The sequence below is a fragment of the Macadamia integrifolia genome, unplaced genomic scaffold (assembly GCF_013358625.1).
Source record: "Macadamia integrifolia cultivar HAES 741 unplaced genomic scaffold, SCU_Mint_v3 scaffold520, whole genome shotgun sequence".
Taxonomy (NCBI): Eukaryota; Viridiplantae; Streptophyta; class Magnoliopsida; order Proteales; family Proteaceae; genus Macadamia; species Macadamia integrifolia.
The window spans coordinates 175,503-194,333 of record NW_024870470.1 but is presented as its reverse complement, the minus strand read 5'-3'; positions in this window follow the sequence as shown (position 1 = coordinate 194,333).

Below are 18,831 nucleotides of genomic sequence, written 5' to 3'. Positions count from 1 at the left end.
GGATTTTAACACTTTGGTGGATTCCATCCAGTCCCACTACAATAGCTTGAAACCTCATTAGGCAGCCAAAAAACTATGGGATAAATTTATTACAAAGTATATAAACATAGCAACAAACCACAATCAATTAAATAATTGTAGATAAAATTTAGGGTCCAATATCAGTCCACATCTCTATTTTACTGCTAATGTGCAAGCATAACATCATTGAGGTTCCCATATAATTTCCTTTCATACAAAGAATTCAATTGAACACGTCAAAAGTGTCCATACATGCAATCACCAAACATAGTCATATTGCATATCAAATTAAATAGCGCAGAAAAAATGAATCCAAAGCAAAAAATCACATTCAAAAATTCTTTGTGTACGAGCTTGTACGGTAGATTTGAAGTTCATTGCCGAAAAAGCCTTTTAATTTTAGTTAAAATTTTCTTGAACCGAACTTGAACTGAACCAAATTGAACCAAATTCAATCTGGTCAAATTAAACCAGGTTGAACTAGACTGGTTCGACTAGTTGGGCCATGGGTCGGCTCACTTTTTAGGTCTTAGGGTTGGGTCAATCAACGGTTAACATTGACCTGGGTCAGGTCTGGGTCAAAATGATCAAACCGCGTCCTTCCGTGTCAAGCCTCACCTTCACTTAACTGAAAGCTGGTGACTTGGACATGATCTCGTGTCCAAAGTCCAACTAGGATCTTCAATGCAGTACTTTAAGATCACATATTATGAAATGAACTAAAATCCACAAGTATTTAATAGACACTAAGATGATACCACTGATGAACTTCTACTGATACTTAGCATATTTACACAAAAGGAATGTTTAACTATCCAACATATCTTACATATTAGAGTATTATGTCATAACATGTATGTATGTTTGAGATTCAAAAGTAACCACAAGCATACGGATCAATGTAGCTACGGGTCGAACACAAGGAGAGCAGCTACTTTATTTTTGGATTCTTTTAATCACATAAAAGTGTATCGATTAATTATGGTGATCTACTTCTAATTACCGTCCTAAAAAAAATGCATCTAAAAGCGTCCTAACCAACACATCTAGGAATTTAAATACTTCAAACCATACAAAAAAAAAAGGTAAATAACTGAAAGTGCTGAAATAAAGAGCAATAAAGTAAAGGTAAAAGAAAAAGTGTTGAACTAAAATAAATAAAGTAACAGTGCAAATAAAGGGGTTAGAGCCAGAGAGAGGCACACAAGTAGATTTCTCTATATAGCTCGAGGTATGCACCACAGTTAGTACGAGCTTCCTTACTTGACTAGAGAGTACTCTTACAAGGGCTTCACCACTACTTAGCTTTAGGGAAAGAGAGGCAAAGTAAATAACTAAAAGTAAAGGCAATAAAATGATGGTTCTATGGCTAGGAGAGCAAAGCCAATGCATTGTCTAGCCAAGAACCTTGGGGGAAAGGGAAAATAATAAAATAAAACTAAAATTAAAAAATTAAGTTAAGAATGAATGGGTAGCAAGAAGAAGGAATGAGATGGGAGATGAAAAGACTTATGAAGAAACCTACCTATCTGAACTTCCATATTTCTACCTGATGAAGCAAAATATGTCCCCTTCCTCAGCACGGTTGAAGTGTGTATGCAAACCTAAACAGAAGACTGACCAACCACCTCAGCCTCTCCTCATGCCAAGCAGCCACCTCGACCTCTCCTCGTGCCGAGCAACCACCTTGGACTCTTCTCATGCCAACCAGTCACCTCGGCTCGATTGACCTGTCACCTCGGCTCGGCACAATCAAATGAGGCACCCAGAAACATGTACACATCCACTCCTACATTCAAGGGACGTGATCCCTGATCACGGGGGTAGCACTCAATCCACTACACGTCATCAGAGGCATCCACCCCTCTCACAACTTGCACCTCCGAGATTGAAGGGGAATATTCCCAGAACATGTCCAGAACACGAAATATTCACAGAATCATAGAGCCACTCCCCTTAAGGACTCTACGCCTAAACAGGACTCTCCCGCAAACACCCCTCATTCTCTCTTCATTAGTAGCCTATAAATACCAAGGTAAGCCTCCATTATGGGGTATCTATCACTTCTCTTTTGATTGAATACTCTCTTGAGTATCTATTGTGGAAAGATCTGACTTAGACATTAGAGAGCCCCTGTCGGGTCATCCCTGCTCTCTCTTACCTTCTCTTCTATACAGGTCTGCTAGAGCATCAGGAGATGCAAGGAAGATCGGATGATCAATTTTTACTGCATCAGATTGGCGCCGTCTGTGGGAACGACATTAGTAAGCTACAACACCAACATCTCATGGAGCTAGGATGAGCAAATCATCAAACTATCCGTGAAAATAGTCAAAGAATCAACTGTGGCCTATTCCTGAACATTTGAACAAGGTTATCGGCGTGATGATCACCCCAACGGTAACAATGAGACCGAGCCGAGCAGAATGGGAAAATCATTCCACCGAAGAAGAAAGGCCAACCCGAACTGGTCGATAAAAGAAGATCTCATCCACTATGCAAGGATGAGTCAACCCCGATGGTCGGGAAAAGAACACCTCATTCATGAGGGAAGAAAGGTCGACCCAAACTGGTCGGTAAAAGAAGATCTCATCTACTATGCAAGGATGAGTCAACCCCGATGTCGACAAAAGAAGACCTCATTCGTGAGGAAAGAAAGGCAAACTCGAACTAGTTGGTAAAAGAATATTACATCCATGTTGCAAGCCCGACCCTTGGCTCGGCACTTCAAGAACTTACGCATTAAGGCACGCAAGCCCGAGCACGGCTTGGCACCTCATGCCCTTATGTACTAAGGCATGTAAGCCCGAGCACGGATCGACACATCAAGCCCTGAAGCACTAAGGCATGCAAGCCCAAGCCCGAGCATGGCTCGACACCTAAAGACCTTGCTCATTAAGGCACGTAAGCCCGAGCACGGCTTGACACCTCAAGCCCTTACGCACTAAGGCATGTAAGCCAGAGCACATCTCAACACGTCAAGACCTTACGTATTATGGCATGCAAGCCCGAGCACGGCTCGGTACCTCAAAACCTTATGCATTAAGGTATGCAAGCTCAAGCACGGCTCGGCCCTTAAGTCCTTATGCACTAAGGCATGTAAGCCTGAGCATGGCTTGGCACTTCAAGACCTTACGCATTAAGGCATGTAAGCCTAAGCATGGCTTGGCACTTCAAGCCCTTACGCATTAAGGCATGCAAACCCGAGCACAGCTGGGTACTTCATGACCTTATGCATTAAGGCACGCAAGCCCGAGTATGGCTTAGCACCTCAAGACCTTAAGCACTAAGGCATGCAAGCCCGAGCCCTAGCTCAACACTACAAAAGACCTTAACACAAGGCACCTCAAAATACCTAGCCTAAGCTCAGAACCCTTTAAGATTGAGCCCAAGCTCGGAATTCTCTAAGATCGAGCCCCAGCTCAACACTACCAAGACCAAACCTAGGTTTGGCACCTCAAAAGATAGAGCCCTAGCTTGGCACCCTCTAAGATCGAGCCCCTGCTTGGCACTGCCAAGACCAAACCTAGGTTTGGCACCTCAAAAGACAGAGCCCAAGCTCGGCACCCTTTAATATTGAGCCCAAGCTCGACATTCTCTAAGATCGAGCCCCAGCTCGGCACTGCCAAGACCAAACCCAGGTTTGGCACCTCAAAAGGTCAAGCCTAAGCTAGGCCCCCTTTAAGACCGAGCCCAAGCTCGGCATTCTCTAAGACTGAGCCCCAGCTCGGCACTGCCAAGACCTAACCCAGGTTTGGCACCTCAAAAGACCGAGCCCAAGCTCGGCAGCCTCTAAGGCCAAGCCTAAGCTCGGCATTCTCTAAGATTGAGCCCCAGCTCAGCACCCCTATGGCTAGGCCCAAGCTTGGCACCTCAAGAGGTCATAAGCTAGACATGGAAGATCAATTCCGAGCTTAGCTAGGGAATGGAGCCACATAGATAGTTGTACTAGTCCTTATTCTTCCAATAGTTACTCATTTCAATCCGCGCTCGAATTATAAGAAAATAAAGAAAGAAGCACAAGAATGCTGAGTGATGAAGACATCAAAACAAATTTTTCATTCATTAAAAAAGAGGAAAAAGCCCTCAAAGTACATCACTCTAGAAGGAGACATCTACATAAAAAAAAAATATATATATATATATACAAGGCAAATCTCAGGGGGCTAATCCACAGGCCTAGCTCTTTATTTGACTATCCTTCGAGTTGGGTCACCTCTTCACCCACATTGATCGAGTCGTCGAGCTGCATCAAAGTAGCAAGGGAGGGAACGCGTTACTCATAATCCGTCAGATCGTAGCCTGGCATCTTACTTAAGATTAACAGGATGGCATCATCCGAGCTGACCTGAAACGAAGCAATGTTAACGTCAACCAACCACTTTTGACAGGCCTAGGTGTTCAGCCACCTCGTTGGCCTCCAGCTTGGCCCGGTGTTGCCTTTCTAGCTCACCAACCCTAGCTGCGAGCTCCTCCTCCTTCTTCTTGCCAGTGCCTTAAGTCTCGGACAACTCATCCTAGAGAGCATCATTCTACTTCATCAAGTTGCTATTGGCATTAAGCTATTTAGCAACCTCCTGTTCCAACTCTCTAGTTATTAGCTCGGCATCATTGGCATAGATTTCCTCAGATCGGGCCATTTTCTTCTCAACCTCCAATTGGCCTATGATCTTGTGTAGCTTCCCATGAAGGCGTTTTGCCTCCTCCTTCGCTTTTAAACAAGCGACAACCACGTCCTTAAATCATTGAGTAGCCTCGACTGAGAAAGTGAAGTAGCACGTTTCGCACCGAATAGATAGCGCACGTCTTACAAAAGTCAAGATTGAATTAAATGCTCTAGCAGATCGATCCAAACTACTAGAGCGGGGGCTTGATGATGAGGTAAAATATGTTGTCTTCCTCAGCACGACTGAAGTGTGTATGCAAACCTGAATAGAAGACTGACCAGCCACCTCAACCTCTCCTCGTGCTGAGCAGCGACCTCGGCCTCTCCTCATGCCAACCAGTCACCTCAACTCGGCACAATCAAATAAGGCACCTAGAAATGTGCACACATCCACTCCTACATTCAAGGGATGTGATCCCTGATCACGGGGGCATTACTCTATCCACTATACATCATCAGAGGCATCCATCCCTCTCACGACTTGCACCTCCGAGATCAAAGGAGAATATTCCCAGAACATTTCCCGAAACACGAAATATTCCCAGAATCATAGAGCCACTCCCCTCAAGGACTCTAGGCATAAACAAGACTCTCCACAAATGCCCCTCCTTCTCTCTCCATCAGTAACCTATAAATACCAAGGTAAGCCTCCATTATGGGGGATCGATCACTTCTCTTTTGACTGAATACTCTCTTGAATATATATTGTGGAAAGATCTGACTTAGGTATTGGAGAGTCCCTCGTCGAGTCATCCCCGCTCTCCCCTGCCTTCTTTTCTGTGCAGGTTTGCTGGAGCCTCAGGAGATGCAAGGAAGATTGGCTTGCCAATTTTTATCGCATCACTACCTATCTAAACTTCCATTTTTGAATTAAAAATTGTTGATTCTTGTTTGATTTGAAATACTACCAGCCCTAAAAACCATGGAATAAACTAAATTTTAAATTGCTAGGCCTGGAGAAGACAAATCGGACCTTGAAAACTTATGCTTCACACTTGATTCTTGTCACTTAGAACTAAGCTTAGAACTAGAAAGTAAAAGTACAGCTGGATACCATGAAAAAAAAACTTGCATTCATTAAATAAACATCCATTATATAAGTTCTTAAACCAAAAAGTAAGAAGAAGAACTAGAGAAAACCCTAGAAGAGAAGTGTGCCCTCCCTCCTCTTGGATGATTTTTATTTATAGGGAATAGGGGAGAGAGAGTCCAATGATTTGGGTTGTGATAAGATGGAGGGGAGAGAAGAGAAGATATAAGGATAGAAAGGAGATAGGGGAGAGAGAGTCCAACGAATTGGGTTTCCTAATTGGGGGGGGGGGGAACTCAAATCGGTTAATGGGATCTTTTGAGATCAATAGAGATGAAGTGGAGGGGAGAGAAGAGAGAAAGGGAGAGAATCGTACGAGAGAGGAGAGTCTCCCATGATTTTCTTCCTTTTTTTCCTATTTTTTCTCCTTATTTTCTTTTCTCTCTCTTCTATCTTGCTTAAAAACCATCTTAGACGATTTTCCTCTCTTTGCTTTAAACGATTTGGGCTATCTTCTATTTGAGCTGGAAATTTTATCTATGCCCCCTAATCTTTAAGTGGAAAAATAGGAGAGAAAATCTTCACAAAATCTCCAAAAAGAGAAAATATGCAATGCAAGGGGAGGAGAGAGCGTATCACCCAAGTGGGTCCCTCCTTTGTTGGCATCTGGAATAATCTCTTGTACCCCTGGGACAACTGCAGAAGGGCTAGGCCTGCATTTTGGTTCTGTTTTGGTCCATTATTCTTTTTTTGACCCGAAAAGAATAATCACTTGTATCAGTGCCAAAACGAACGTCTACTTTTAATGCAACACCTCCATCTTGCTCAAAATTTTGTCCTCTTCATAGCCATGAAAAAGAAACAGGATCTCCTTACGAGTAAAATTAAAGATATGACACTCGATAGTCCCTAAGGCCTTTAAAATATAAAACCTGCAAAAAGAGAGTAAAACCCAAGGTAGCTCCATTCTGTGTAAAAATTCATGGTTACATCCTAAGATTTCACGCATAAATGTGCTCATCAATGTACACAGCATGATCAAAAGGTAAGGATGAATCCTATTATCTGCAAGGTGCCCTGTAGGCACAACCCTCACAAACACAACCCAGTTTGTGTTTCACTAACTCTTCAGCTCATAGCTCATCACCATACAGAATTGGTAACTCCACAATAGCATCTGAAGGATTACCTGAATCACCATCTAAAAACATATAAAATGGGGTGAACTTCCATGAAGCCCAATGAGGAATAGACGTACAAACAAACACAATCAAATATGAATCCAACATAATTAAATGAATGCAATCATGATTCGGATTATTATCACAAAAACCTAAAATCAAAACTAAGTCTAAATGGGGTCTTAGTGCTATTGCAAAATAAGGGATATCCCCATTGGTTACCCATCGATATATGCTAGTTACGAGTTAGGATCCTACAGGTCTCAAAAAACCCATCGGTCACCTCATAAACCCATAATGAATAACCCCCTATAGCCACATTCTTGGAAAACCCATCGGTCTCCTATGCTATTGTGAGGGCAGTGGCCGGAGATGATGAGATGTCTCACTTTCCCCTGGGGAAAAAGAATTACATTGATTCCGTCCTCTTTCCTCTCTTTCTCTTTCATGAGGGAGGGGTGTGTCATGTGTTTTTTGCTTGTGGGCCCTACATCATCGTATTGCCGCTCAAAGATATGTGGAGGCCTATTTCGTAAGAGTCTAAAGTTTGGAATTCTAGACGGGCGTTTGATGATGGTCCAATACGGGGATCGAGATCATATAAAAGGGTTTGGAGTTACCACCTGGGATTATGGACCTAGGACCTGGAGGTGGGCCCAATTCCGAAGAAAAGGGCCCGAAAGTTGGTCTAGTCAAGAGATTTAGGATAAGTGTTAGGTTATAGAATTGGGAAGGTGTTAGGCACCCAATCTACCTAGTTCAACCAGTCTTCCTACTAGATGCTTAAGAATGAACATTTTTCACAATTATTACTATTCTGCATGCATGGCTAAATGATCACACATATACACATTGACTGAATTTAAATGACTATATACACTAAAACAAGGTCTATATAAAGTCTACATGATGAAAATTTGGTTGAGAAACTGTATCTGAACTTAACCCCTGTTTCGGGTCAAGAGGGGTGGGCCCTTGATTAGTACTGACTCAGACTATCTTTCAAATTTTCCTGGCTCAGGGGAAGATAGTCTTGACCTCCAACTTATTTTCTCTAAAGATGTTAACTGTGATGATATTCAGTCAGAGTTCTAGCTAGGAACGGTTACTTTCGGATTCTGGTTCGGACAGAGCTTCGGCTAGGGAAGGCTATTTCTGGAATTGGATTTAGACAAGGCTTCAACTAGGGAAGGCTATTTAAAAGCTTAGGATGAGGTGGTACTCTGGCAGAGCTTCTGCTGGGAATAGGCTATGGGAGAGATAGGCTGAGGTGGCACTCCGATAGAGCTTCCATAGGGAATGGCTAGGGGAGGGCTAGGCCGACATGGCCTTTTGGTAGAGCTTCCATTGAGAATGGCTATTTCTGGAATGATTCCAAGGGTACTCAGATAGAGCTTCCGCTAAGAACTGCTATTTTTGAAAATAAATAAATTGAAGATCCCCAAAACCCCGAAGAACACTTTGAAGATCCAAACAAAACTTCAGATCTTAACAAAGATCTCTTCGTAGACCCAAAGAACCTCAAGGGGGGAGGGATTTCTACTTCTTGTAAAGATCAAGAACACTCAAAGGGAGGATGCTAAGAACATACTATTTCTGGTAAAAATTGGATTAGACTAAGAACTTGGATTGAAGATCTTCAAAGTCCCGAAGAACACTTCGAAGATCCAAACAAGACTTTGGATCTTGACGAAGATCGCTCCGAATACCCGAAGAAACTTAAAGGGGGAGGGGATGAGGAGAGAGGGCAGAGCTTCACTTCCTAAAGGGGGAGTTATGGGGTTGTTGTGTTGTGTAAAATCTAAAGGAGGGGGTATTTATAGGATTTTTGGCCCAATGGAGAGAAGAGAGAATTTTTAACCAATGGGAAAAAGAGGGTTTTTGGACTAAAGTTGATAAAAAGGGGTTTTAACTAATGGGAAAAAAAGGTTTTGTGGACTAATGGTAGGAGAGAGAGTTTTTAGCAAAAAGTGGATTTTTGGACTAAAGTGGGTGAAGAGACAGGCTAGTGGAACACCAGTCCCTGCCATTGATGGTGGCACATAAGGTTGGGTTGAAATACACAGGGCATGGCCCACGTGGCCGCATGGGATGGCAAGCAATGTGCACAAGGTGTATGGGCAATGGGCACAGGGTGTGCGGGCAGTGGTGCATAGCTGGGTACAGGCTAGACACAAGGGTGTGCGGGCAATGATATGGGAGTGTGGGGCAGTGGCATAGGTGCCGGCAGAAGCCAGTGGGGGCACCGGCAGTAGCCAATAGGGGTGCCAACAGTAGCCAGTGGGTGCACGGGCAACAGCCAGCAGGGGTGCACGGGCAACAGCCAGCGGGCACGCGGGTAGCAGCCAAGGGGCACTGGCAGTAGCTAGCAGGGGCACTTATAGGAACCAACGGGCCCACGGGGGTGCTGGTAGGAGCAAATGAGGGTGTGAGCGGTAGCCAACGGGGACTCATACATACTGGCTAGGCAGCAGCCAGCGGGGGTGCGTGCATACAAGCTAGGAAATAGTCAGTGCACGCAGCATGAGTGCGGGCTGGTTTGCTGGCAAGCGCGATCATGGAATTTTCTGGTGATGATTATGGAAAATTCAACTATCTGATTTTGACGTGCCATATATTATTGAAATCATTTTTTTGAGCACTATCCATATATACGATCATCTTGACCAGATTTCTTTATATGTAAAAAGTCAAATTTGGACCCTTTTTTCTCCAGTGCGGGGGGTTTCTAGGGTTTTCAGGTAGGGGATGAATTTGGGGCATTTGAGTAGGTAGGGAATTTTTCCAGGTTTCCAGTAGGCTTGCCAGTGTACAAGGCATAGGGATGGGAAAATGTAATTTTTCGGGGATGATTATGGGAGGTTCGACAACCCGATTTTGACATGCCATATATCATCGAAATTGTATTTCTAAGCACTATCCATTTGTATGGTCATCTTGACCAGATTCCTTCATATATAAAAAGTCAAATTTGAACTTCTCTCTCATGTGGGGGTTTCCAAGGTTTTTAAATAGGTAGGGAATGTTTCTGGGTTTTCTTTGTCAATCGTCATCTCTGTTGATTGAAAGTCGGAAGTCGTGTCCAAGATCCGCATTTCATCATAGACGGAGGAGAGTGACAAAATTGGGTGTCTACAGAATGCCTCTCTTTGACCGAGGCCTATGCCAACAGCCAAAGGGCAAAGAAAAGAACGACCACATTTTGTCACCCAGAGCATGTACTACCATCATTTTGCTCATTAATGATGGAGTTGAAAAATGCAACAGATAATATCTCTCAACTACTTTAAAGTTTTAGGACTTACCTAGGCTGTTGATTGTAGGAAAGAAATTTGCTATTCCCAATCCTGCAAAAAATGTTAGTACTTTGATCTTTGACTTTTCCTTAGTTGGGCTTTACATGTGCTCTTCCAATCTTGTAACAGGCAAAAACATTTGATTCTTGGATTGTCCTTAACTAGGCTTCACATGTGCCAGGTCAGGGAATTTGGTCTATGAGATCGGGTCACTCGGAGCCGATACAAAGAGATTGGGTCGCCTAGGGCCAGGTGAATGCAATTGGGCCACTTGGGGCCGGGTCAATGAAATTGTTTCTTCTCTTGATTTTCCCTTGATTTCTTGATTCTTGGTTATTTGATTTAGAATCTTTCTTTTTGCTTTTGATTTGGGACCTTGTTTTGAACCTTGCTTTTACCATTGATCTTGTTTTTTTACTTTTGGCTTTGAATTTCCTTTTTCCACGTGACATAATTTTCACCTAGAGATGAATTTGAATTTTACACTTCTTTTGATTTTTTACCTTCCATTTCCATATAATTTCCACCTACCACATGGATGTGAGTTTTTCCTTCTTTTTGATTTTTACTTTCCATTCTTATGTGAATTTGAATTTTCAACTACCACATGAATTTTTTACCTTCCCTTTGATATTTTAATTTCTGGAATTTATTAAAAAAATAATTTTGAACTTGGTATTTGGTGGTAAGAATCTTTGATTTGCACCTTAAGATTGGAATCAAAAATATTTTTTTTTTGGGAAAATGAATTTTCTACCAATAAAATGGTCCAACCTCCTTTGTTTATTCCTCATTCTGAATTTTCTGAGTGGGGAATGATTCGTGAGTGAGTGAGTTCAGGTTTTGAGAATCTTCTCAAAGATCCGAACCATATTGCATTTTCTTGGGTTTCTACAAATTTTTCCAAAGATCTTCAAGTTTTTCTTGAAGTTCTTCATCTTTCTCTTAAAGATCTTCATAGTTCTTGAGGAAGGAGTCATTTGGAGAATTTGACATTCTTGTGGGCTTTTGTGCAAATTGGGAAACTTCTTGGGGCTCTTTTGTGATTTTAAAAAATATGACTGAAAGAAGAAAGAGAAAGACTTGTGGAGAAATCCAGCTAGAGGGTTGTAGTAGTTCCTCCCAAAGGGATAAGGGCCTGGCCGATTGGTACTCTAGGCAGACTCTTCACAACAGTGGGAACCATCTGCAACTCCAAATGGGGTTCTTGGGTAAGTCTTTACATTTGCTCTTTTATTTTTGCTCATCTTTTATTGTTTTGTTCTTTTTTTTTTTTTTTACTATCTTTTCTTTTTGTCATTTTTGTTTTTGTTTTGTTTTATATTTATATATATATATATATTCTTTATTTTTATTAGCATGAGGGGAGAGAACCACCTATCTTGGCCCTGTATGGCCATCCGAACATGGTACGGTCATGGTACAGGATACTTCCTCATAAAGTGAAGGAGATAGTTGATTCATCATGCCTGTGTCGGTTAGCCCTTATAGAGAGCCAAAAATTCAATTTGGCACTGGTAGGGGCTCTGATGGAGCAATGGTGGCCATGTACTCACTCATTTCATCTTCCTACTGGTAAGATTGCCATCATGCCTCTGTGCCTCTACGCCTTGATGGGTGTTCCATTTGGGGGTAAACCCATGACCAGGGAATTTGCGAACCTGACAAGTCTTACCATTGCGGCTGATCAGACACATATCCATCTTGGGGATATCAGTGCATGATCGTGGAGAACTAGCTTGTGGATAAACCCCGGCAACATGGCATAGGTGACCCATTCTTTCTTGTTGTTTGTTGTGGGTCAATGTCTTTTTAGTGGCCTTCGAGGGGGAGTAGACATTCGCTAGTGTTCTTCTTCTGGGATCTTCAGGAGGTAGATTCTTGGGACTGGGGTGGGGTCACCTATGCAGACCTCTTGTGGACCTTAGACCTATTGTCATATGGAGACCGAGGTCTCAAGGGAGCAGGTTACATCCTCCAGGTAATTTTCATCCTTGTACCTATTTCCTTTTATTCATTTAGATTGCACTTCCTTACTTTGATCTTTTAAAACAACCTTGGTGCTTTGAGCACCTAGAGATTACAGCTCCCAGATTGAGGGATCCTCAAGCATTTTCCTTCCCCATAGCTGCAAGGTGGGGAGACAGTTAAGTGCTCAGGGGCCGGTGCCATCCTCCGAGAATGTAGACACCAAATTATGTCCTCCTTCGGCAATGATGAATTACAAGTAATGAGGAGACATATATTTTCTCTTTCGGAAAGAAGTTGAATTTTGGCACAAGTCTAGATTATCTCAGAACTTGTGATCGGTCAAACCCAATATTTTAATGTTGCAGAGAGGGTGATTGAAAGTGGTCATTAATGCCTTTTGCTAGAATACGACAATCAAGCCTAGCAGGAGCTCGATTCCCGTATCATTGGAAAGTATTCGGAAATACGGTCTCATTGATATCTTGTATAAAAAAATGGATACTCAGGTGTGCCATAATGCCTACCTGAGCTTTGAACCAGTTAAACCAGAATAAACCAAACCCTAAACCAAATCAAACCCTAAACTAAACTAGACCAAACCCTGAACCAAACCAAACCCTAAACCAAACCAAACCCTAAACCAACCACCAAACTAGACCAACCCGAACAAAACCAAATGCTAAACCAACCCAACCCAACCCAAACCAAACCCTAAACCAAACCAACCAAACCAGACCAACCCTAAACCAAACCAACCCAAACCAAACCAACCCAACACAAACCAAACCAACCTAAACCAAACCAACCCAACATAAACCCAAACCAGAACCAAAACCTTAACCTAAACCAAACCCTAAACCCGAACCAAAACCCTAAACCCAAACCAAAACCCTAACCTAAATCAAACCCTAAACCTGAACCAAAACCCTAACCTAAATTAAACCCTAAATCAAACCATAAATCAAGTCCTAAACCTAACCTAAACTAAACCCTAACCCCAAACCAAAACCCTAACCTAAACCAAACCCTAAACCCGAACCAAAACCCTTAACTAAATTAAACCCTAAATCAAACCCTAAATCAAATCCTAAACCTAACCTAAACCAAACCTTAACCTAAACCAAACCCTAAACCCGAGCCAAAACCCTAACCTAAACCAAACCCTAAACCCCAACCAAAACCCCTAACCTAAATTAAACCTTAAATCAAATCCTAAACCTAACCTAAACCAAACCTTAACCCCGAACCAAAACCCCGAACCAAAACTCTAATCAAAACCAAACCCTGAACCCGAACCAAAATCGTAACCTAAACCAAACCCTAAACCCAAACTAAAACCCCTAACGTGAATTAAACCCTAAATCAAATGCTAAATAAAATCCTAAACCTAACATAAACCAAACCCTAACCCCGAACCAAAACCTTAACCTAAACCAAACCCTAAACCCGAACCAAAACCCTAACCTAAACCAAACCCTAAACCCGAACCAAAACTCCTAACCTAAATTAAACCCTAAATCAAACCCTAAATCAAATCCTAAACCCAACCTAAACCCAAAACTTAAGCAAAACCAAACCACCTTAAACCAAACCCTATCTTGCCGACCAACCTATATGATAAGATTTCCACCAAAGGCTACTGCCACCCAGGCTAGGGAGTAGCAGGCTAGTCTATGGGGATATTTGGAGGTGTAAGAGGGTGCCACAGGGTATTTCAAATCCTAACGGGGTGCCATGTACTGTTTCAATGCACCACGGAGTGACACGAGGGGAGGGATACCTACACATCCATATAAGACCTTACACGGATTGTGTAAGGACCTACACATTCATATAAGGCCTTACACGGATTGTGTAAGGACTTACAAATCCGTGTAAGCCCTTACACGGATTTGTGGGGGGCTTACACAGATTTGGCCCCCCTTACACGCTCTTAGGTGTTTTTACACCACTACCCCTCCTCCCCTTCTATAAATAGTGACCCGAATCACTATAAAAACCCTCGCAAAAATAAAGGGGAATCCCTAAAGAAAAAATATTGTTCTAGAGGCCTTAAAAAGAGAGAGAGAGAGAGAGAGAGAGAGAGAGAGAAGAAACAAAAAGAAAGTCTGGAGGAACTCTGAGCCGAGCTTACGACCCATTTCAGGAAGTCCACGTCTCCCATATCAAGTTAGTACGGAAATTTTGTGTAAGTTTTCTTTTTTTTATTTCAATACTTTCATTATAGCACGGAAGCCCTGCCCAAAATTACAAAGCTGATTTCGACCCTAGGAATATGGCGCAGAAGTCCTGCCTAAATTTTCAGAATTGATTCTAACCTTAGGAATATGGCACAGAAGCCCTGTCCAAATTTTCAGAGTTGATTCTAACCCTAAGAATACGGCGTGGAAGCCTTCCCCAAATTTCTAGAGCTGATTTTGATTCTAGAAATATAGTATAGAAGCTCTTCTCAAATTCGCAGAAACCAAAACTCATAGTCACACCCTAGCATAGAAGCCTTGCCAACTTTCTTTCCCAGGTGCCAGAAGTTTTTAATTTCTCCAAGAAAGAGAGAAGAAAATTAAATCGTTGCCCCTGAGTCAAGGAAAATTATCAAAAAAATCATCGTTTTCATCGGTCATTATAATGTAAATATTATATTATAATTTAATTTGCATGTATAATACATACCTCATCTCTGTATATATTGTTTTATGTGTTTATTGCATAAAATAATGATTGATTGTTTTTATTTCATGTATTAATTTTAGCATCTGTCCATTAAACGTAACCTGTTTCATCATTTTATGTGTTATCGCATATGTTTCTCACATAAAATAACGATCATAATTTTCATGTCATGGAGCATTGTATGTGTATGTAGATAGGATAATTGTATTTCTACTATTTTATGTAGATTTTATTTTTTCATGTGGTTTTAATATAGATCTATATTTCATATGATATTTCAATAATTTTCTACAATTATTTCATGCAAGTTTATATATATATATATGTTTGCATTCTTTCATATAATAGGACTTCCATGCTAGTTTAGGCTATTAAAATTCTTGGGGGAGAATATTTGAAAACCAATCTTCTGGTAGAAAGACTGGAAATTCCGGGCGAGTTAGGTGCCTAACACCTTCCCACACTCGTAACTTGACATGGACCCCTATCTCTGGAACAGACCAAAACATGAAATCAAATTCAGGGGTTCCTTCCTTTCACAGGAATCCACCCCCTATTCGAGCTCGATCCCTTGATCGAAATTGGGCTCCACCATAGGGTTCTAGGCCTTGAATCCTAGATGGCGACTCCAAACATCATGCTTTCCCCATTCCCTTATAGTCGCCAGACCATATTTGGAGACCCGGTTCACCACAAGGCGAGGCAGACGAGGAGAAGGAGGAGATAAGCGGAAAGGTGAGAAAAAGGGTATTTTCACTTACAAGGGACTACCGCTCATTCTCTTCTGAACGGACTTACTAAGGTATGCCACATTTGACACTAAAATTCCTTTTGTCCTATGTTGTACTTAATTTTCCTTGGATTTACAGGTCACTTGGAGGCCATTCTAGTCTCTCATATTTCTAGACTCTGACTAAGTTGTCTTGGCTAGATACTTATCTGAGAATCGGGTCCTGTTTCGAGGCATATGGGGCCATGTCTAGTACGTAGGAGAGAGAGTCATACCCTAGTGGTCTGATATCGAGTCACGTCTCTCTCCCTGTCTTCCTCCACCTACCATACATTACCCAGAGATCATCCTTACGGATGAGATTGAGAGTTTGGTGGATAGAGTATGGGATGAATCATTTCTTGATTGGGATAGAGACTATAGAGACTTCCTGGAGGTGGAGATAGTATGCACCCCTCTTGGTCCTAACGATCTAGTGGTATGTTGCCCTTTCTTGAGTATTACCTTCATGCTTCAACTTCTTTTCGTTTCGGTCTTGACTGATGTTCTTTCAGGGGAGAACACGACGTGTAGACCCATCTACTATTCAGTCGCACGTCAATGTTGTTGATCCTTCACAAGCTGGACCCTCTACTAGTGCTAGTGGGTCTCTCAGAGTAGTCAACATCCCCTTCCGTGGCTTTCCTTCTTGGTGCAATCCCAATGCGGCCAACCCTAGCCACCCTCATCTTTTGGAGCAGAGCACAGATGTAGATGCTTCCCTTGGGCTGCCCATTCCTTATGACTATGTGAGTATCTGATCATCATTCAATTGAATTTGACTCCCTTTGGCTGATATGCTCTTTCTCAGGTGTCTCCGGAGGTCTATTCTGAGATCAAGAGGATCCATTATGGCTTATGTGAGGTGATAGTCGCCAAAGTATTTTCTACCCTTTCTTTTTTTTTACCCATCTTCTTTCATTATTCTTCTTCTTGATACTCTCCCATATTCCTTAGGATTGAAGGATTGTCACCTTGGAGAGCCAAGTCAACTCTTACCAGTAGGAGATTGCCCAGTAGGATGCACTGATTCAGGATATGACACAGAGGTTGGAGTAGACTAGACTAGCATCCACGAGTTCCCCGGTACTCCATGGGGGTGATTCAAAGTATGGTTCAAATGATGACTTTAGTTCTTAGAGACCTGTTCCTGTAGTTCCTGCAATTGTAAACACATAAATATTTTTTCTTTTTCTTTTTCTCTCCCTTTTTTACTGTGGCATCTTATGAATGAAAGTCTATCTTTGACACAAAGAGAAACTTTTATTGTTGTTTGCAATGTTTTAGGCATATTCAATTCCACAACTCCAGTCATAATTAGAATAATTGGGATAACACGAAAACCCAAATACTTCTTCATTCCATTACCAAGTGAATTACATGGAAAGGAGAACAATTTTCCTACCATAGATAAGATAGGTAAGTAACAAGGTGGGGAGACAACTCTTCAGATGGGTGAAAGCTCACTAACTCTTCTGGGTCCATCACCTGGAGCCCATATTGTTGGCCGATTTACGTGGACAAATAAAAAGATGTGTGAGTCAATCCCATCAACCTAACGTAATTGTAGCCAGGGGTCTCCATTAGAAAATCTTCTTGTGGCCTCCCTGGGCATCCCCATGTAATATCTCACACAGTCCTTTCTTGCAGGTACTTCTCCCAGTCAGTGATAAGGTTAAATTTTGAAACTTTCCTCTTATCCTGGTAGCAAAGGGCTCTGAGTGGGCCTCCTTTTACTAATTTGGTTAACTTCAGTTTCTCAAGGAGCCAAATATAAAAAATAGTAGGACTCCCCTAATAATGATCTAATCTGAATCTATGGCCATGGCTCATGTCATCGAATCCCTTGAATGTTTCTACAAGAATAGTAGGGATGATGTCACCTCCTTTCTTCAACTGTTTTACCACCTCAATCAGAACGGGCTGTGCACCACGTCTGGGAGTTCAGAGAACGTAGTGAGCTATCATGCAAAGTAAATAAGCATCTGGTGATCTCTGTTGATGGATTCCTCCTATTGGTAGATATTGGACAAAGATCTAGGCCACCTTAAGAATGTCAATCTTCCCATACCTGACGAATTGCTTCACTTCTCTCCTTTCCATCCGAAGAAGTCCTGAATTTTCTTTGAATAATCTTTCTTCAAAGATGGTTGGAACAACCTGCCTTTGGGTGGAGATAGCATACAAACCCGAAATTCTTCGAGAGTTGGGCAGATTTCTACTAATCCAAATCGAAATACATGCAAGTTGGCATCCCAGTGTTGGGGCACTTGTCGGAGTAATTGGTGATGTAATTTCACACATGCGATCTGATCAAGAAATGACACATTCATGAATTCCAGCAATCCTGGTGCCCTCATGTTCATATCTAAGGTCCATTTCCTCAACATCTCATCCAATGAGCTCATGAATTTTCCTGAAACCATAACAAAAGAGATATGATGATTTATCAAAGCATTACTCATTAGCTAATGACTCAAACAAGCCTTTACCACTGTTGCATCAAGCTCTTTTTTTGTTTTACTGATCAAGGATAGGGAATAAACTAGCCTTAATAAATTGGTGCCGGGTGGCGATTTTCTTTTAGGGAATGGAATCTGGATAATGACGGACCATAGGTGAATGACAGATACCTAATGGCCTTTCATGCCAAATGGTGATTCTTATAGAATCCTGGATACGAGTTGACGAACCAGTAGGGGAATGACAGATACCTAATGGCCTTGCATGCCAAATGACGATTCTTGGGGGACACAAACTATGATGATCTTTTAAGATACTTTGATTATTAATCGAGGAACCAATTTATCGCCTTTAGATGGTTGAGACCACACTTGCACATGTCAAGTTGCCTACGTATCCCTCAAAAGGAATCAAGTCTGACGTAGTTCAGGCCATTCACCCTTTCAGACATAATATTTCTTGAGTTGATCCATGTTGACCAGTCCAGATATTTCTTCACTGTTGTGGTCTATGAGTTTCACAGCTTTGCCTAGTAGAATCTCCTTGACAGTGAATGGACCACTCTAATTGATCCTGAATTTCCATCTTGGGTCATGAATTGGGGCTCTTTGTTTTCGAAGAACAAGTTCACCCTCCTCTATGTGGCTGGGCTTCACATTTTTGTTGAAGACCCTGGCCATTTTCCTTCAGATTATCCATGGCTTTTATATGCCTTTCATCGAGAAAATTGAGCTTGTCATGTCTAGCCTTCACCCATTCTCCTT